Source organism: Rhagoletis zephyria, unplaced genomic scaffold (genome assembly GCF_001687245.7).
Source record: "Rhagoletis zephyria isolate East Lansing unplaced genomic scaffold, Rhagoletis_zephyria_1.1 Rzeph_scaffold_01581, whole genome shotgun sequence".
Taxonomy (NCBI): Eukaryota; Metazoa; Arthropoda; class Insecta; order Diptera; family Tephritidae; genus Rhagoletis; species Rhagoletis zephyria.
In genome coordinates, this window is record NW_016158665.1 from 94,383 (window position 1) to 107,356 (window position 12,974).

General features: G+C 39.2%; 1 protein-coding gene and 1 long non-coding RNA gene across 2 annotated transcripts in view; both read right to left on the reverse strand.

Moving 5' to 3' along the window:
* The window catches only part of LOC108364519 (uncharacterized), an 11,325-nt gene extending 7,777 nt beyond the window's left edge, over nt 1-3,548 (reverse strand). Inside the window, exon 1 of the long non-coding RNA XR_001847771.1 lies at nt 3,455-3,548. This is a non-coding gene — a long non-coding RNA (uncharacterized LOC108364519). The remainder of the gene's footprint in view (nt 1-3,454) is intronic.
* Nucleotides 1-12,974, reverse strand: part of LOC108364518 (uncharacterized) — a 34,984-nt gene that overhangs the window by 13,823 nt on the left and 8,187 nt on the right. The gene's annotated exons all lie outside the window — the stretch shown is intronic.

The window sequence follows — 12,974 nt, forward strand, 5'->3', positions numbered from 1 at the left end:
GTGCTATAACTTCTACCGCTTAGACTTTGTTGCTTTTTCAATTTTTCCTAATAAACAATCGTGGTACAAAGCTCAATAAAAATATTAAAAATAAAATGTTAACAAGCCACAATAACATTGACAAATTACATTTTTGCCTGACGGCATAGCTTGTGTCACGGCTTCAAAAACTTTCCGTTTCCTTTCTTCTTGGTTTTTGACGCTTCGATAGGAGAGCCATTTGTCCAATATAAACATTCGAGCAAAAGAACACTTATAACTCGATCCTAAAATAAATTAAAAAAAATGGTCAATAGTGCCAATTAAAAAAAGAAGTGAAACCTTGAAAACATTTTGAAATTGAGGGTTGTCGTATAATCTTTATGCATTACCCAGAGGCAGCTAAACGCAGTTGGAAGGTTTTGATATTGAAACTAGAGATCTATGCAAACATTTTGGTACAAATATCATGCGTGCAATTTGGTGCAAAAGTAATTAAAAGCTTTGATAAATCGGAAAAGGCAATTTTTTTATACTTTCTTCCGCTTATTTAAAATTATATTTAAACTACTATTAAGACACTTTAAAGAAAAAAATCAAATACTTGGAATATTCTACATACCTTCAGCTTTCAGCTCCATATCAAAAAAGTTCTGACAAGTAAATATTTTTGATCAAAATCTTAAAATAATGCGTAGTTTTAGAAACAATAAGCACTTATGGAAAGTCTTCACTTTCGACGGTTGAAACGGAGCTTTAGCGTTAAAAAATTAATTTTTTTTCTATTCCCAGTTAGAGTGACTGTTTGTTAGTAATTAGACAAGATATGGTGTCAAAATGACACATCAATATTTTTTTCGAAACACCTACTACGGTACCACTGTGCACAGCTATCAATATACCATGCCTTCCCATGAAGACGGTTATCTCCTCGATCTTGCTCTGAAGTCCGTTACAGTTAAATTGAAGGAGCTTCATATGGTTCAGGAGACGTGTAGTTATGCGGGGTGCGAGGTATATGTGTGACCTTTCCGCCATTGGCTGTGTGCGCTGCTGTGGAGGTTCCGCCCTGTGGTGGTAGTGGGTGGCGTCGCAGTTGGGGTTTGCGACCGAGCGGCGCAACACGGGCCCTCGAAGTTCCTCGTCCAATCTCGCGTGGTGCGCAGACCTGAACATGCCCTAAAGTGGCACCAGCCAAGGCAGGTGTTGCACTTGACTGATGTCACGTTACGGAATATCCTGCTCTGACATACCGTGCAGATTGTAGGAGGAACCAGGAGTTGTTGGCGGCGGGGTGTGGGTGGTGGTGCGGTTGTGTCTGTCTGTCGTGGTTGTAGAGTGGTCTATTGTGTTGTTGTGTTGTGGTGCTGTGGTGTTTGTGTTGAACTGCTCAGGTGGACTGGGGTTAGCAGTGGAGGCTGCTCTGTTTGAGCAGCAGGGAGCCACAATTGATGTGATCCAATGCCGATGGGTCCGTAGTCCAGAGAAGACTCTGAGGTGACTCCAACCATCGCAAGCATTGCACTTGACTGAGGTGGAGTTGTGGTGTAGTCGTCTCTGGCATACACAGCAGGTGTAGGTTTCTAGCCCTGGGTTTGACTCGATGCCAGCCCTGAGCAGAAGAATGCGTAGCAAATGTAGCCCTATGGACGAACAACTTCTGATATACTTTGACGACCTAAACGGGGTTAGATCGCCGAAATAACAGGCCTTGGTCGGGTAAAACTCGAGTCATTCCTGTACGTAGAACCGGCTGTCGTGGGAATGTTCGTAGGCGGTCTTCGGCCGCCCTTAGGGGTTATAACCCTTACTACGCAGAATGCTCCTTTCTGTGGGGCGACAGCCCCTCTTCTTTTGTAAAACGTGTATAAAATTTCTTGTGCATATAACTCCGGCTCCGGTATCCACAGTATTTTTGCACTTAACTCATTTCTGCGTAGGGGGCCCACACTCCATGCGAATTATTCGTAGCGCTTTCGACAGAGGCAATATTTTGATATGAAACAAAATGGTTTTGAAAGCTAATGTTATTTCCCTTTCACGGAAAAATACTGGCATTGACCCACAATTACTCCTTGACCTTAAAAAAATTGGTAAAAAAATAGTGTTCTTCAAAAAGCGCATACAAAATCCACCGGATTTGTTACAAGAAAATTTTTTTTTATGTTTTATTACACTAATACTATAGATTTTGAGACTAGAAATACGATTCCACTGCTTAAAAATCGAAAAAAAAATGTTACACCTCAATTTAGAAAATGCATTCTTGATTGCATTTTTTTATTTGTATGCCGGNTCCACAGTATTTTTGCACTTAACTCATTTCTGCGTAGGGGGCCCACACTCCATGCGAATTATTCGTAGCGCTTTCGACAGAGGCAATATTTTGATATGAAACAAAATGGTTTTGAAAGCTAATGTTATTTCCCTTTCACGGAAAAATACTGGCATTGACCCACAATTACTCCTTGACCTTTTTTTTNTCCTTCTCACAATTTTATATCACTCGAATAACAAGTACGCTGTAGTGCTATTCAAGATCTTTAATTTGAGCCATGGTAGAAGTCTCTAGGCCCTTTGAGAGCCAAATTGTAACGATTCTGAAGTTAAAGTGTTCAAATTTTTTTTCGATTTCTAAACAGTGAAATCGTATTTCTCGTCTCAAAATCTATAATATTAGTGTAATAAAACAACCAAAAAATTTTTTTTGGACAAATCCGGTAGATTTTGCATGTTTTTGTTTTTTTGAAGAACACTATTTTTGACCAATTTTTTTAAGGTCGAGGAGTAATTGTGGGTCAATTCCAGTATTTTTCCGTGAAAGGAAATAACATTAGCTTTCAAAATCATTTTGTTTCATATCAAAATATTGCTTCTGTCGAAAGGGCTACGTATAATTCGCTGTGCCCTTAACATCGCACTTAGCGACGCGACACTGCAGCGGCACTACGCGACATGGCGCGACCATTTTTGGTATACCGCACTGAAACGGCAGCAGCGCGACAATTCGCTGCAAAATTTTTAATTTATTTGTGTCACAACCTTCAAACAAGATGGGTGCCAGTGACGCTGATATAATGTTAACTCCTTTTATTTTTATTTTCTTTAGCGCATTCTTCTCAAATGTTATGTTTACATGAAATTTTCTTCTAGAATGAAAAGTATCTGAATATTCACTCACAATTCGAAATACAATCTGCCTTATCCTGAGTTCCGCCTGAAAAAAATTAACCCAAAAATTTGTCATCCGCCCATAGTAAAACCAAGGAAACCAAAAGTGAAAAATTAACCGGTTCGGGGAAAATGAAACTCATGATAAGGCTGAATTTCTTCGAGTTAAAAATATTTTACGAAATGTTATGTACACTGAGAAAATGAAAGGGGTAAAACGCAAGTTTTTAAAAGTAATTGTAAAACAAAGCTTTTGATAACGTTTTACTTCATACAAAATAAAAAATGCAGTATTTGTATTTACGAAACGAAAACGAACCTTATGATATATTTTATTTTCGACTGAGGAGAACAAACGAAATGGAAAAAATAACGCCAAAAATGCGTATTTTCAAAATTAAAATGAAGCATTTTTGAATACTGTCCCTACGAATTGTAGTGCGACACAATTTTCAACCAGTAAAATAAAACGAGACAAAATCAAATTTATTTTCAGTCAATTTAGTATGAAAAATATTTAAAACTAAAACGTTTTGGTTTAGAATTTAGAAAGCTACTTATAATTAAAAACATTTCATTTGTATGCATCATTTGTCGAAAAATGTGTGTGTAGAAAAAAAGTTACTTCAAGCTTCAATATTTATTTATTTATTTTTTACAGTCTGTTAGACTTATATTAAAAAAAGAAAAGATTTAACATTCTGATAATTAGATTTAGATTTAAAATTTAAATATTAAATATTAAATACAATATGCTCTACGGAAATTTTTAAATAACATTATTTCTTTATTACTGCAATTATTTTATGTTTCTAATCCGCGCTATACTTTTTGGGTTACTCCGTTTCTTGATATCTCCTGGGTGGCCGCAAAGGCCGAGTTTCCGATCCACCCAGTCGCGCTTTCGTGACGGTTGGAAAGGCCTAGTTTCCAATCCGCTCATTTATTATTTATTATGTAAGGGTTTTAATGTACTCTAGGTAGTCGGAAAGGCCGAGTTTCCGATCCACCTAGTCTCGATATCTTGGTGGTTAGAAAGGCCTGGTTTCCAATCCACGCTATTGTTGATACATCACTATCTTGTAGGCTGCGTTCTACAATAGTCATATAGCAGCCGCTTGAAAAGAGTGATAGTATCACAATTTTTTATAGCCTCTGGTAATTCATTGAGCACTTTAAGCCTTTATAAAAAATATTTTTTTTTGTCCACTTCCGTTCTATACTTTGGGAGTCTGAAGCTGTTATTCTCTCTCAACAAATATGTATGGGTCTCATTTATATATCGGAGATTATCGCTACGATAATAAGGCAGGTTGCCCTTCTTAATATTGTATACAAATTTCATAGCGTGGTAAAAAACTTGTTGCTTCACGCTTAACCAATTCAAGGTTTCAAGCATACATCTTGTTGGTGTGACGTACGGTTTGTTGAGGATGAATCTCATCGCATCGCTCGGTTTTGCATTTTTTGAAGCTTATCTACATGTGAGTCCCCCGCTAGGAAGAAAATCGTAGGGCAGTATATAAAGTGCGGTTCTACTATTGACCTGTACACCAATGTTTTATATCTTCTTCTCAAGTACTTACACGATCTCTTTATAAGGCCAATTTTTTTAGCAAACTTGTTGACTTTATGCTCAACGTGCTCATCAAACTTTAGTTTGTTGCAGAGATGCTCAACAAACTATATGAATCGGTTTCGTTTTGTTGATGCGCAAAAATAACTTATCAAAATAATTTCGTTTCGTTTCAGAGCTGAATTAACGAAACAAAACTCAATCGTTAACGTTGAAACGAAATAAATCATCAATCATTAACATCGAAACTAAATCAACGAAAAGTTGTTGTTGTATGCCATTGCCAGCTCACTATTACCACAACTCCAGCATTAACGATTGAAATTCTTTTCGTTAAAAACCAAAATAGAATTATTTTGATAATTACCTTACCAATAAAAAACTGAATCGTTTCCTTGGTTTGTTGTCTATGTATATTCCTAGGTACTTGACACTTTTCGCCTCTTCGATATTTTCATCTTTGATTTTTAATTCACGGCTTATGGAGTCAGCATTTGCCGCTCTGAAAAATACCATACAGTTAGTCTTTTTCACATTCAGTTTGAGTTTATTTGAACCAGACCTGTTAAATAATGATTAATAATCATAATGATTATTGTTGGAAACTCCGCCACCATCAACACAGAATTAATCGAAAGTATAAACACCGTGTCCTTTATGTCTATTGGCAACCCTCGCTACTGTCAGTTTGTTGAAATTAAAAGAAACGATTTTCGGCTTCATTAGAAGCAGAAGTTTAAAAGAAAGCGGTTGGGAAAACCAAATGTAAGTATATTATTTCCCAAAATGTATTTTAAATTTAACTAATTGATTTATTAAATAAAGATTTATAAGCCCTTTGGTGTAACTAATTCACACCGTGCTAACAAATTGGTTGGACCGCCAACATTTCTTTTAAATATTTGTCGCATTTCTTGGAAACATCGACTGTGTTCTGCAGCAGCAACAAATGTAAATTTCGCGGCCGTTACAGTGAACGTCGAAAAAATCTGATACAAATTTGGCTTGGGTTGCAAATAAGAACAGTTACTTTTGAAAAATGGGACGGACGGAAAAGAATGTGTTAAAGGACATGAGCGCGACGGCGAATTGCAACATGTGTGAAAAGCCGGATAGTGAACAAATGGTGCAGTGCGACGTGTGTGATGGGGTGGACACATTTTACGTGCGCAGGTGTGTCGGAGGACATAGTTGAAAAGGCTTGGAGCTGTAGTAAATGCCTCAATGCATCAACAAGTACAACAAAGACTGTACAAGCCGCAACAACAACTGCTAATCAGGAAATTGCCATACAGAATTATGCGAAAGAGGTACGTAATGAAATTGATGTAGCAAGTTGTCGTAGTTCGGGGAAATCGAAACGGTTCATGGAAATAGAACTGATGCGCCTTGAAGAAAAGTAAAAGGCTGAATTAGCGTATTTAGAACAGAAATTTGAAATTATGCGCAGATATGAGAGTGCGGTGGAGTCGGACGACGAAGTTGGTGAAGAAGCATTAAAGGACTGTGGAATGGGCAAACGGCAAGGTCCAGGGGTTTAAGTAGGGCTGAGGAAGGGCAAGGTAGTCTGGTTATAGGTCAGGAAGAAAGGGCGCGGATGCAGGCTCGCACAACAGCGGCGGTGAGTGTTGCCGGTTTGAGACCGGAGCAAATAGGCGCGCAACACGTGGTGCCAAAGGATCTGCCTATCTTTCTTAGCAGCTTTGAGAACTCAACGCGACTGTGTGGATTTAGCAACGACGAGAATTTGCTTAGGTTGCAGCGTACTTTAAAGGGAAAAGCGCTTGAATATGTAAGCAGTAAGCTTATGATTCCGGCTCTTGTTCCGGAGATAATTTCTAGTTTACGAATGGTGTTCGGCAGGCCAGAGCAGATAATAAATAATTTACTGTTTAAGCTACGTGCTTCTCCACCTGTCAATGCTAATAAGTTGGATACTATGATAACCTTTGCGCTCGAGGTAAAAAATTAAATGCGACTATGGAGGTATCAGGGCTTGAGTCGCACATGAACAATCCGCTACTAAAACATGAGCTTATCGAGAAGCTGCCTGCGCAGATGCGTCTTCAATGGGCATTGTTCTCCCGGTCATATGTGATAGCTACCGTAAAGGTATTTAGCGAATGGCTTTTGGATTTAGCAGACGCGGCTAGCAACGTTGCATCGGTTACTACACTAGCTAATTCAGAAACAGAAAAGCGTAGGGTACACCGAGTGAGCTTTCATAACGAAGAACTAGACGCTAGGACTGGGTCCAATGGGGCTGTAAAGCGAAAGTTGGCCTGTTATTTTTGTGAGGAGGCACACCTCATAATGAAGTGTGATAAATTCAAAAAGCTGGGTTTCGACCAAAAATAGAAAGCAGTGCACGATTTGAAGCTGTGTAAGGTATGCCTGAAAAAGCATGCCATAAAATCCTGTCGTGAGAACAGAGTGTGCGGTGTGAATAATTGCGACCGAAGGCACAACCCGATGCTTCATAAACCCGAGGCAGCACCTGGTAACAACGCTGTTACAGTCATGGCGGCAACGCATCACCAAGAGACCTCTGATACGCTTTATCGTATGGCTCTGATAACAATTTATGGAAACGGAATTTCAGTTGACGTGTACGCCTTTCTTGATGACGGGTCTGGTCCCACGCTAATAGAGAAGAGTGCGTTGCAGCAATTGCAGCCAAAAGGAAAAAAGAAAGGTTTATACCTCAGATGAACCGATGGTACGATACGCGTCGAGAAGAATTCAAAGGCGATCTACTTAGAAGATCGTGGGAAGAACCAGAGGCTTGGGTTACATAACGTGCACCCTGTAGAGGCGCTTGATCTGCCTCAGCAAACATTAAATGTAGAGAAGCTCGCGGCCAAATATAGGCACTTACGTGGAATACCCGTAGAATCGTACTGCGGTGTTATACCACATGTCATTATTGGATTGAGCAATAAGCACTAAGCGATTCCGTCGAAAATTCGAGAAGGCAAGGCATGTGAGCCTGCAGCTACCAAAACGCGCATCGGCTGGACGGTGTATGGCGTGGTTAATCGTGAAGAGCGTCAAGGCGATACCAATCTACAATTTCATATTTGTGAATGCGATGACGATGTAGCACTGCAAAAGCTAGTTACAGAATGCATATATCAAGAATCCAGCAGAGATCAGGAAGAGAAAATGCAACAGAAGATTGTACGCGACAAACAACATTTTGTAGTCAAACTACTGTGGAAATCGGAGAGCATTGTAATGCCGGATAATTATTTGATGGCTCTGCGCAGACTAACATGTATTGAGAAGAAGTTAAAAGGAGATCCTGAGTTGAAAGTTTGTGTCAGTAATCAGATAATGAACATGGAGGAAAAGGGTTATACACGAAAACTAAGTGCTAGCGAAATTAAAGAACATCATCTGAGGAAATGGTACCTGCCATGTTTGTAGTGCGCAATCCGAACAAACCACTCAAGATAAGGCACGTTTGGGATGCAGCCGCGGAGTGCAAAGGCGTTTCGTTGAATTCATGCCTGGACAAGGGTCCGGATTTGTTGATCTCTCTGTTTGATATACTATTGAACTTCCGTATATGGAAATATGGTATATGCGGCGATATCAGCGATATGTTTCACCGGGTTTTCGTGGACGAAGAGGACCAGCATACCCAGCGATTCTTGTGGAGAGGCTGCGATGATAGTCGCACCCCTGATGTATACTCACTTAGGGTAATGAGCTTTGGGGCAAGCTGCTCACCGTCGTTAGCCCAATATGTAAAAAACCAGAATGCGCTGCAGTTTGCAAGCTCGCATCCAAGAGCGATTTATCCTGGAGAGGTATTATGTAGACGGCATGCTGGATGGCGCGAACTCTGTGCAAAAAATTCACAAGAATGCGAACTTTCATATTCGGGGTTGGCTATCGAACTCAAAGGAGGTAGTTGAAGCTCTCGGAAATGCCGGCGCGGAAGATAATTTTTGTAACTCTGCAAAGCGAGTGGACCAGGTCATAGATGCCAACAAGGAGTTGGGCATGTGGTGGTATACACCTGAAGATACCTTTACTTACAATTTAAAATTTACGAAAGCGAATGATCAAGTTCTTAGAGGTGCCAAAATGCCAACAAAGAGAGAGCTGCTTCGATTGCTGATGTCGATTATCGACCCATTGGGACTACTAACGTTTTATCTAATTAACATAAAAATATTGCTACAGGAGGTATGGCGAAGTGGTATAGGATGGGATGACACCCTTCCATTAGAATTTCAGGACGAGTGGATGCAATGGTTGTCTTTTCTCCCGAGGGTACAGGATATAGGAATACCCAGATGCTATTTTTGCACAACAAGCGCTGAAAGAGTAACACGTCTTTGTAGACGCCGGTGAACATGCGTACGCTGCAGTGGCCTATCTGAGGCTCGAGGAAGAAGATCGGGTGGAAGTTTCCCTAGTGTATTCAAAATCGAAAGTCGCCCCTCTACGACCTGTATCGATTCCGCGTATGGAGCTGCTTGCCGCTGTAATGGGAGCGCGCCTCGGTTATGCGGCAGGAAAGGCCCTTGACCTAAAAATTGATTACTGGACAGATTCGAAAACCGTACTCTGTTGGCTGCAGATACAAGAGAGATACAAGAAAGTACGGAACACTTAGGAACAAAGTGTCATGGTGCCCCCGAATTTTCCTTGAGCACCTGATGGATTACAGGGTCCCCGTACCTACGTCAACCAAAGATTAATTGGCCGAGTGCTCCTGCAAGCCCAGAAGAAGACCTGCAGCACGTATCTGTGGAAGAATCGAGACCTCAATTAGTTGCAGTTAGCGTAAAGGAAAAATCCCCTTCTATAGACATAACACGATTTTGGAAATGGGAGAGAATTTTACGAAGCATGGCGTATGTTAAACGCTTTGTGACCAAGCTACGAGGTGTACCAATCAAAGAAAGCCTGACCGTCGACGAGCTTGCCTGAAGCCAGAAATATTTATATCGCCTTGCCCAAGCCCACGCTTTTCCAAATGAAATCCAACTACTGTGTACAAATCCATAGGGGCCTATGCCAAAGAAAAGCCCTCTGCGAAAACTCTCACCGTTTCTAGATGAAAACATGACCTTACGTATGCGCAGCCGCTTAGAAAGAGCGGCTTGTATAGATGATGCTACAAAAAACCCAATTATACTGCCTAAAACAAGTCACTTAACCAAGCTTGTAGTTGATTTGTACCACAGAAAATGGAAACATGTAAATCATGAAACAGTAATTAATGAGATTTTTCAGAAGTTTTATATACCCGGACTACGAACGCTACTTCGATCCGTGCGGCTAAACTGTCAATTTTGCAAGAATCAGAATACATGTCCTCAACCACCTGAGATGGCTGATTTACCTGTAGCGCGATTGTCTGCGTATACGAGACCCTTCACGTATGTTGAATTGGACTTTTTTGGGCCATTCCTGGTGACTGTCGGCAGAAGAGCTGAAAAGCGCTATGGTGTGCTGTTTACGTGTCTTACATGCCGACCAGTGCACATTGAGATGGCTTATAGCCCGACGACCAGCTCCTGCTGCATCGTGGTGCGCAACTTCATGGCCGGAAGAGGGGCACCCAGAACATTTTTCAGCGACAATGGCACTAACCTGAAAGCCACGGAAAAAGAGCTCCGTACTGCGCTGTCGCTGGCTTGGAAGCCGAGTTAACCAGCTGTGATACTGTATGGTCCTTTATCCCTCCAGCTTCTCCGCATACGGGAGGAGCGTGGGAACGCCTCGTTCGCTCAATAAAATCCGTCTTGTACCACGTAGTGGTACCCGAAACACAACTAACCGACGAAAAGCTGTCTAATGTGTTCAACGAGGTAGAACAAATTGTGAATAGCCGGCCTCCGGCCTCACTTATCTGTCATTAGATACCGCGGAGGATGAGGCCTTAACACCGAATCATTTTCTGTTGGGTTCGTCCTCCGGACTTAAGCCGGTCGGGGAATTCAATCCCACCGATCAATACGTGCGCGCATCATGGAGGCACTCGCAATATCTCGCTGAACGGTTTTGGAAACGATGGGTTGCAGAAGTGCTTCCTATCCTCACTAGAAGAACTAATTGGTACGAAAATGCCAAACCGATCGAAATTGGCGATGTGGTCGAGATTGTCGATTCAAAATTACCACGATATTCTTGGCCGAAAGGAATCGTGGTTTCAACTGTGCAAGCACGAGATGGTCAGGTCAGGAGTGCTGTCGTCCGAACTCCGCAGGGACAGTACCACCGACCCGGCAACGAAGACAGCTGTGCTAGATGTACGACGTGGCGGCTTTCAAGAAGCTTAGGTATTCCAACTTCATGGGTGATACCGGGGGGAGAATGTTGGAAACTCCGCCACCATCAACACAGAATTAATCGAAAGTGTAAACACCGTGTAAACTTACCTTTGGTTCTCCTTTGTGCCTATTGGCAACCCTCGCTACTGTCAGTTTGTTGAAATTAAAAGAAACGATTTTCGGCTTCATTAGAAGCAGAAGCTTAAAAGAAAGCGGTTGGGAAAACCAAAATGTATTTTAAATTTACCTAATTGATTTATTAAATAAAGATTTAAAAGCCCTTTGGTGTAACGAATTCACACCGTGCTAAACAAATTGGTTGGACCGCCAACAATTATTGGCTGAATTTCTTTATTCATTCTGAACGTTTGGAATAAACTTTTTTGTTTACTTATTCTTTAGAACGTTCCTGATGATATGTTAACGTATATTTCAAAAGCATTCTGTTTATTCCGGCTGTGAAATGGGATTATCCGGAATGTATAAAGAAACGCAGCCATTGATTAAAGCATGTCTTTTTTTGGTAACCATTTAATGATTAAACACGATTATTTGCACCTTTTTAATGATTAATAACAAATTATTTAAAAAAATAATTAATTAATTAATTAGTTAATTTTAATTATATAATTATTTTATTTTTGATTATTTTCAGTTATTTTTGAATTTTTTTAATTACATGTTTAATATAATTATTTGATTATTTTCAATTATTTTTGATTTTTTTAATTGCATGATTAATATAATTATTTGATTATTTTGAATTGTTTTTGACTTTTTTAATTATACGATTAATATAATTATTCGATTATTTTTGTTTTTTTTTTTTATTTTATTTCAACTTGAGAATAATATGTTGTACAATGCTCGGAAATGTAATTTCCGTGGTTAAAGCTGTAGTGTGAACGATATAAGAAATTAGCAAATTAGAAGTTACTGTTAAACACCGCACAGTGTAGATATTGACAAAATGTAATCTCTCGAGAACAAAACCATCTAGCGAAATAAAGCATGTTAAAGCCTTTGAGATAGAAAATCGAGAAAGATAATTTCGTTGGATAAAAAAACGTTGTCTTCACCTTCAAATTAGGGGGCTGTCAATTGTTTTTTACCTGAAAACATTTTGAGGTGAACTTTTTAAAAAGTTTTAAATAGATATTTTTGGTGTTCTTGCATCAAGGAATCCTTTTCCATGGTAGCAGGAACCGAAAAAGGGAATTTATATAAAATGCCTTTTTCGGTTCCTGCTACCACTGAAAAGGATTCCTTGATGCAAGAACCCCAAAAATCTCTGTTTAAAACTTTTTAAAAAGACCACCTCATACTGTTTTCAAGTAAAAAACACAGCTTCAGCTATTTGGAAAAATACTTAAAAATAATCATATAATTAGGAATAATCAAATAATTGAAGATAATCTAATAATTAAAAGCAATCAAATGATTAAAAAGAATCAAATAATTAAAAATAATCAAACAATTAAAAATAATCAAACAATTAAAAATAATCAAATAATTAAAAAAACAATTTGATTAATTTTGATTATTTGATTATTTCTAATTATTTGATTATTTTCGATTATTTTTTTTAATGGCAGTTAATCATGATTATTATTGATAATTATAATTAATAATTAATTATTAATGGTTGGGTTATGTAAGAAAATTAAAATAATCATTAAAATTAAAAAAATGCAAAAAAAATAATGATTACTAATCGTAGTGGAAATTTAACAGCTCTGATTTGAACACAGCCATTGCATTGGTATAAGTGATAGCTATTTCGGAAATCACCACATTTCCTCGTCAGACTTCTTTCAGTAGGATGCGAACCGAGGATCCCACTGACTCAGCCAGTTGCCTACGCACTGTGCTAAGTTCGCCTTATGAATTATTGTTGCTTTTTTCCACTTTTTCATATTTGTTAAGTCAACACACGGCCTCGAGCTCAATAAAAA